Source organism: Equus caballus, chromosome 22 (genome assembly GCF_041296265.1).
Source record: "Equus caballus isolate H_3958 breed thoroughbred chromosome 22, TB-T2T, whole genome shotgun sequence".
In the NCBI taxonomy this organism is placed as follows: domain Eukaryota; kingdom Metazoa; phylum Chordata; class Mammalia; order Perissodactyla; family Equidae; genus Equus; species Equus caballus.
This window is the reverse complement of record NC_091705.1, coordinates 39,377,896-39,385,459: the sequence shown is the minus strand read 5'-3', so window position 1 is coordinate 39,385,459 and position 7,564 is coordinate 39,377,896. Positions and strand designations below refer to the sequence as shown.

The 7,564-nt window shown below is 59.5% G+C and overlaps 1 long non-coding RNA gene across 1 annotated transcript; it reads left to right on the top strand.

The window, feature by feature from the left end:
* Positions 1-2,562: 2,562 nt before the first annotated feature.
* Positions 2,563-6,979, top strand: LOC106782414 (uncharacterized). The gene is made up of 3 exons (XR_011430614.1): positions 2,563-2,892; positions 5,273-5,468; positions 5,938-6,979. It is a non-coding gene; the product is annotated as an uncharacterized lncRNA (long non-coding RNA).
* The last annotated feature ends 585 nt before the right edge of the window (positions 6,980-7,564 follow it).

Sequence of the window (7,564 nt, the reverse complement as noted above, 5' to 3'; positions counted from 1 at the left end):
CCGCCCTATGCATGGAGCAATCCTCTGAGTCACCCCCACCTCATGACTCGCCTGCCTGCCACCACCAAGGCCTGTAATTACGGCCGCCGCCTCCTCCTCTGAGGCCGGGTCTTATCGGCCCATCGGGGCAGGCCAAGCAGGGGGACGCCCCAGAGGTCCCCCACAGATGCGGCCAGTCCTGGGGCCCAGTGGCACACGATCCAGGTGTGCCTCTGCCATAGGTGGCAGCTAGCCCCGAGCCCAGAGGCTGCCCTTCAGCTCCCAGAATTCCCACTGTGCAATCCCCGAGACTCTGCCTCAAGGTCCACCGCTCCAGCCGTTTTCCTGCTAACGTGGAGACGGATCGCTCACAGGCGTTTCGGAGGGAGCTCTCCAGAGCCCAGCCAGGCAACCAGCCCGGTTAGGACCGGGGCTCAAGGAAGGCCCGGAGGGGAGCTGCCTGTGGGTGTGGCTGTGCTGGAGAAGGGGCGACGGCGGAGGGGTCATCCCCAGCCCTCTCTGGAAGTAGATGACCTTTCACTCCCTTGTTTCCCCCTGGAGGAAGGAAGTCTGGGTCCCATTCCACGGATGAGGAGACTGAGGCTCAGAGAAGCAGCAGACCGACTCCCATCCCCTGGGCCGTGGCACGGGGGCTGTGCTGACGCTGGGGGAGTGGGTGGCGGCCATTTCCAGGGAACAGGGATTCCCCCAACCCCCAGCAGAGTTGGGGGATGCTGGCGAGGGCAGTCCAGCTGCAGTCAGACACCCTGAGTTCAACCCCCGACTTAACCCCTCTGTGCCTCAGTTTCCCCAACTGTCAACTGGAGACAGTAACAACGCCGGCTTCATCTGGTTGTTGTGAGAATTAAATCCACGTGCGCTGAGACGCCCCCTGAAGGCACGCACAGGCTCCTCCCGTCCTCCTCTTGATGTGGGCCGATCCCTCCTCCCCTGGGTTGATGGAGGCGGGAGGCCGAGGTGTGAAGGCGAACTCTGGGCCCCCATGCCCTCCCCACCTACACAGGCCCCTGGGAAGCTGCAGCTGACCCCAGGCTGCCCCCCACCCCAGGCCAGGGTCCCTAGGATTAGCACCCCCAAGCCACGCTCAGAAGACACTCACAGACACCTCTGGAGGCCCGCACGGGGCGGCTGCTCGGCAGTTATTAATAATTTCCTCCCTCGTCCCTCCTCAGACCTGCTCAACCAGTCTCCCCGCAGGCGGCCCAGCAGCCTGACATTTGAACCAGCTATTATTCTCTCACTTCTGGGAGAAGCAAGGCGGGAAGGGCACTTGTCCTCCTGGTGGCAGGGGCAGGAGACAGGTTCCTCCTCGCTCCCGGCTCCCCAGGTGCCGCACTCAAGCTCCCCAGAGCCATGGGCTCGTGGCCCCTTTCCTGAAGCCCAGGGAGAGAGACAGAGATGAAGTCTGCCAGGGCGCAGCCTGGAAACCCTTCTTGAACAAGGGCAGGTGTGTGGGGTGGTTAAGACTCAAACTCCGGTCTGGATTCACGGCCTGGCTCTGCCCTTTACACACTGTGTGGCCTCAGACAAGTCACTTCACCGCTCTGAACCTCCGTTTTCTCGTCTGCAAAATGAAGTGATGAATTCCCACATTGCAGGGTCAGTGGGATTTAAAAAGCCTCAGGCCCAGTGCCCAGTAGGGCACACGGGAGACAGTTCTCTGGGGCCGGGGTCTGCTCACGTTCTTTCCTCCTGGGGGGGCAAGTGGGGCTGGGCCAAAGGGCCAACTGGAGCTGCCCGTGAGACAGAGCAGTGAGGCCTGGAGGCGCCAAGACTTCGAGGCCCAGGCCCATCTCCAGCCACATCTGAAACCCACCAGTGGGACAGGCCGGGGTGCGGCCCCCCAATTACTCCCTTTCTCTGTCATGACCGCTCATGGCTCCTCCTCTCAGTTAGGGCGTCTGCAGCACCCAGCACACCTGGCCAGACCCGGAAGGCCTGGTGCTGCCCGAGGCATCCACTGGCCAGGGGGAAAAGGGTGAGTCCTGGGGCCTTGGGGAGTCATCGAAGGCCCTGAGCAGGGGCGGCCCCGAGCTGGGCAGGTCAGAAGCTTGAGGTCTAACACTCAGGGCCTCCCCAGCTGTCTCTTTCCCTGGGGGAATATTGGAACGGCCGCGAGCTCAGGTGCCTGGTTCAGATCCAGGCTCCGATACTTGTAGCCAGCCGTGTGGCCATGAGCAAGTTACTGCACTTTTCTGCACCTTGGTTTCCATCTGTAAACAGGGGTAATAATAGCCGAGAATTAGGGGCAGTTTAAATGCAGCAACGACTTGTAAAGCACTGAGCACAGTACCTGGTACATAGTAGGTGCTCAATAATTGTAAGCTGGTAGTTGTTTCTGCATCTACCAAGTAGTTTTGCTCTTCATGCTGTTCCCTCTGTCTGGTAGGCCCATCTCCATACTTCGCATATGAACTCCTATGCATCCCTTAAAGCCCCACCTAAATAGTCCCTCCCCTGAGGAACCATCCCTGACCCCTTACACACACACACACCCACACAGGGGAAGTCTTCCCCTCGGGGCTCCCTGCCACCACACATGGCACCTCCTGGCAGCACCATAGGTAGATAAGCTGCTGCCTGTGGGGTTCACCATGAGATGGCCGGCGCCTGGCATGGAGGGATGTGGGTGGAGGGCTCTCTCTCTCTCTCCCTCTCTCACTTTGTCTCTTTTATTTCTCTTATAATTTCAACCAAAACCAGATGAGAAAAGTCCCCACAGATGTGGGAAGAGCTTCCAGTTTCTCGTCAAACTTTGAACATTTTCTCAGGCCGCCGCCAGAGCGAAGGACAGCGCGGATCCCACAGTGTGGAATCAGGATGGAAAAGCCCTTTAATCAAAGACGTTATCGATTATTTAGAAGGAAAACAAAAGGAATGTCGCGGGGCGAGGTAAGGAGAATGGGCCAGCCCTGAGTGCTGAGCTGGAACAGTCCTGAGATAAGTTGTCAAGTAAAACAAAAATGAAACGAGGCGAGACCGGGGTGTGAAGCAGACCGACTGCCGTCCGGGCAGGAGGAAGGGACGATTTACACGTTTGTTTGTGTGGACGTAAATCAGCTCTGGGGGAAGAGAGCGGTTAACAGCGGCTCTCTCTGGGGAGGGCAAGTCGGAGGCTGGGGGTCGGGGAGGGCAAAGGCTTACTTCTCACTCCATATCCTTTTGTGCTTCTTGGATTTTGTACCATGTGTTCACAGTAGCTAGTCAAAAATAAGCACATGAATCAAGTTTAGGGCTTTGCAAGTCACGTACTCCAGCACCAGGCCCCATCTGATACAGGAATACTCCTCAGCACCCCTGGCAGGCTATCCTACCTTGAATGCTCCCACTGACGGGGAGCTCAGTAACACACCAGCTAGCTAATCCATCCTGGGGTAGCCTGGAAGGGTGGGTTTGAGCTCAATGAGAGGAGGCAGATGCGTGCTTCTGGGGCTGCAAACAGCGCCTCTCTCTTGACCCCAAAAGTGGGTGGGAAATGGGTGTTCCTGCCTGGGAACCCACTCTGAGGGCCTGCCTGTCCCCAGGCCCAGGCAGGAGGTAGGCAGGGTGGTAGGGTGTGCTCCACTGTGACTCAGGCCCCACAGGTGCCCGGGACACAGCCAGCTTCCAAGGACAAGGCTGTGACTCAGGGCCACACAGCAGGGCCAGCCCAAGTGGCAGCTGGCGGGCCACCAGCACACCCGCGCCCTTCCCAGCCTCGAACCCCAGCAGGGCCTCTGTCCCAGGCACGCATCTCCTGGCTCACCACTGCCCCCTTGGCAGAGGGCGCGATGAGGGGATTAAGGCTCTGGCGCCAGACAGCCTATGTTGAAATCCTGCCTCCACCATTTGCTGGCTTGAGCCTCAGTTTCTCCATCTGTCCCGGGGTAGCCACATTGCCCTGCCCGCTCGCAGGGTTGTTACAGAGCTGCTCTGAGGGATCCAGTGCAGCGTCCAGATCGGCCCGGCTCAGAGTCCACACTCAGTGGCTGTCGGCCGCTCCCGTTGTGGGGCCAGCCCGATGCGGGGGTCGCCGACCCCGGAGCCTCCAAGGGAAGCTTGGCTGCCCCGGCTCAGCCCATGTGGCGTGGACCGCAGGCCCTGGAGGAGCAGTCTTCCAGGGCACCTGGCTTCAGCAAGCTCCCCCAGGCGACCCCCAGGGAGTCCTTTGTCCCCCTGACAGGGAGCCGCTCCACGAGCTTCCCCGTGTCATGAGCTGTGTCCCCTTGCCTGGAGCAGGGGCCCACACACAGGCATCGCATGGGGCCCCGGGCTCAGAAGCTCCTATGCTGGGTTTCAAGCTGGCACCATCTTGAAATCCTTAATTTTGGACAAGGGGCATCGCCTTTGCCGCTGCACTGGGCCCCGAATTCTATACACACAAAGCCGACACCCGGTGTGTGTTTTTGAATGAATGAATGAATGGATGGATGAATGATCTACTGGATGCAGGCTTGTGGCATCTCACCTGAGAGCCGTGATTCCAAGTTCCCTTCTACAGATGGGGAAACTGAAGCTCTGCTGGTGGGCAGACTCACCCCAGATCACCCAGAATTGGAACCCAGGCCTGTCGGCCCGGAGCCCAGGGCCCGTGGTCCCCCCGGGCGTGGCAGGGGCAGCTTCTCCCGCCGGGGGAGGCCACAGCCTGGGGGTCTCAGGGCAGCCGGGCCACACCTCCGGCCCTGCCCTCCCCCGAGCTGTTCTGCTTCCCTTTTCTCAGCTGGGGAAACTGAGGCCCAGCTCAGGGAAGGCACTGGCCCAGTTTGGCAAGGGTGCCTGCCCAGGAGGAGGCCTGGCGGGGTGCCCGGTCAGGGGGTGGGGGCCTCTGAATCGCTCCTCAGTCCCCGCCGACCACAAGCGGGTTGGGTGAAAGGCAGCTGCTCCCCGCCCGCTTCCCCGCCAACGTGGGCCCAAACAATGGGCCTTTGTGCCCGGCGTGGGCGGGTTGTCAAGGTGCGCGGCCCTGGCCCTGAGCCCTGGCCTCAGCCTCCACGCGGGCAAGGGGGCCGGGCCAGGGGGTCCGCGGGGGCCGGGAAATCCAGCAGACGCGGGAGCGGGGCCTCCCTGCTACAATCACAGCAGAGGAAACCGAGGCACAGAGAGGGTGCCCCACGCCCGCCAGGCCACACAGCACCTGGGCATCAGAGACAGGACGGGAACCTGGGACGCCAGCCTCCCTCTTGCTATGGTCTGAGTGTCCCCGCCGTGTTGAGGGGCTTGACATCGCTGCTGCTGACCCCTGCCCTTTGCGGGGCCAGCAGGGCCAGATCCCCTTCCTCTGTCTTCTCACTAGCCCCGTGCCCCCTTCTAAAGGGGCTCAGCCAGAGTGTCACCCCAACCTTTGTCGTCCCCGTCTCTGGGGGGCCCCCTCAGATCACATCAGCCACAGCATTGCTGGGAGAATGTCGCCCCTCCCAGGGCCCTGCCTGACCCACTCCAGAGAGCTCCCCTTTCGCCGTCACGTGCCCAGCAGGACACCACCTGGCCAGGTAGGCCCTGCCCTGAGCCCCATTTTACAGGGGAAACTCGGGGCTCTGCGAGGCGGCTGGGCTCCCCGGGGCCACCCCGCTCGGGATGCAGCAGTCAATGCACATAGTTAGACTCCAGAGATTTCCACGACCCCCAGGAGGAAGAGGAGGCTGCAGACCAGGCCTCGCCCTCGCGGCACCAGCCTTCTCGTGGGAAATAAAGAGAAGCCGCTAGCAATAGTACTGACAGCCAGTAGCAACCAGTTATTGAGCGTTTCATAAGTGCTTTGTGCGCAGAACCTCATTTCATTGTCACGAAATCACTAGGAGGCAGGTATTATCATATTCCCATTTTACAGATGAGGAAACTGAGGCTCTGAACAGAAAAGTCGCAGCCCCAGGTCACACAGCAGAAAGTGGGAGGAGGCGCTAACCCCTGGGCTTCTGGTCCCCAGAGTCCCAGTCTTGTCTGCTTCCTCCTCCACCACAGCCAAGCTCCCTACACGTCCCTCGGATGTTGCCACCCCCCGTCCTCAGCACGTGCCAGGACGGAGGCGACAGCCCCACCCCCGTCCTCATCCAGCACGGGACAGACAGCATAAGAATCCAGAATGAGGATGCCAGGCAGGAATGAGCCAACCCTCACCGTCCACGCTCAGGAGGCTGGAGGAGCGCCGCGGTCTGTTCACCCGGCAGATCCGACTGCAAGAGTGACAGACACCAGAGCAGCCACCCCAGCGGGGACGGCTCTCCAGAACAGAGCCTCAGTGGAAGGGGAGCTGGTCGCAGATGCAAACGTATGAGGGACGCCATCCGTACAGTCACTCCCACAAGCAAAGCAGCACCCCAAATCCCTCGGGGGGTGTGTGTGTATAAAAGCTAAAGATGTGGTGCAAGCACTTTGGGAAACTGGCCATAGCTTCAAAAACTAAATACAGGCATGCCCTGTCTCTGGCAGTTCCACTCTGGAATATACACTAGAAGAAACGCATTCTCGTGTCCACCAAAAGCTGTGAACGAGAAAGTTCACAGAAATGGGGAAGAACGCACGTCTGCGTAGACAGCAGGGCAGTTAAACCATCTGTGGTCTGTTGAAACAGTGGAACGCTACGCAGCCGTGAAAAGGCATGAAGCACTGACACGAAACACGGACTGAGCTCACGGGCACGACGTCGAGGGAAAGTGCCTGATGCAAAGAGCACACACGGATGGACGCCATTTACACGAAGTTCAAGGACAGCAAAACCAAGGGCTCAAACGGGTCTGTGACTTGATCCGGGTGGTGATCCCACGGGCTCTCAAAATTGCCCAGTTAGATTCGGGCATCTGACCGCACTTTATCCGTCCATCCGACAAACACCAGGACAAAGATTCACGTGGCATCTTGAGCACCAGATCCAGGGGCGCAGCAACTTTTAGGAGAGATACAAATGGGGGCAGGGCAAACTGGGGTCACCTGTTTTGAGGTGTTTCCTTCTTAGGCTGAGTGATGGCTGTATAGAAATTTATTTTATTATCCTTGAAACTTTTTTGAAGTGTAAAGTATTTCATTGAAAACCAAACCAAAAACTAGACCCATTTCCAGAGCTTCTCCTGCTCCAGAGCGTGCCGTGGCTCCCTGCTGCCTGCGGGCCGAGGCCTACCCTCCTCTTGCATGCCATTCGAGGCCCCGTCCTGGGCCTCACCCTGTCTTTCCAGCCTCCTCTCTCGCCTCTCCCCAGCAGCCGAGCTGGTCGCCTCGCTCTTCCCCTAACACGCCTCCCACATTCCCGTCTCCTCGCCTTCCTCCCACCTGGAATGCCTCCTCCTTCCTGCTGCTTCCTCTGTGCCAGGCACAGGCCGCGGGCTGTCGGCTATTAACCCCTGAAGCCGGGGGCCGAGCCATGGTGAGACTGGGGCATCGCTTTCAGACCCAAATCATCTCCGCTGCCACCCCCAAAGCCACCCCAATTAATCCAAGCACAAAAAAAAAATGCTGTGCCCACGGTTCCAAGACAAATCCCCCCACACCACATTTCCTGAGTGCCTCCGATACAGAAATCTGGCCCACCGCCGGGTTTGGTCTTCACTCATCCCTAAGGATTGGGTGTTTATCACTCTCATTTTACATAGGGGGC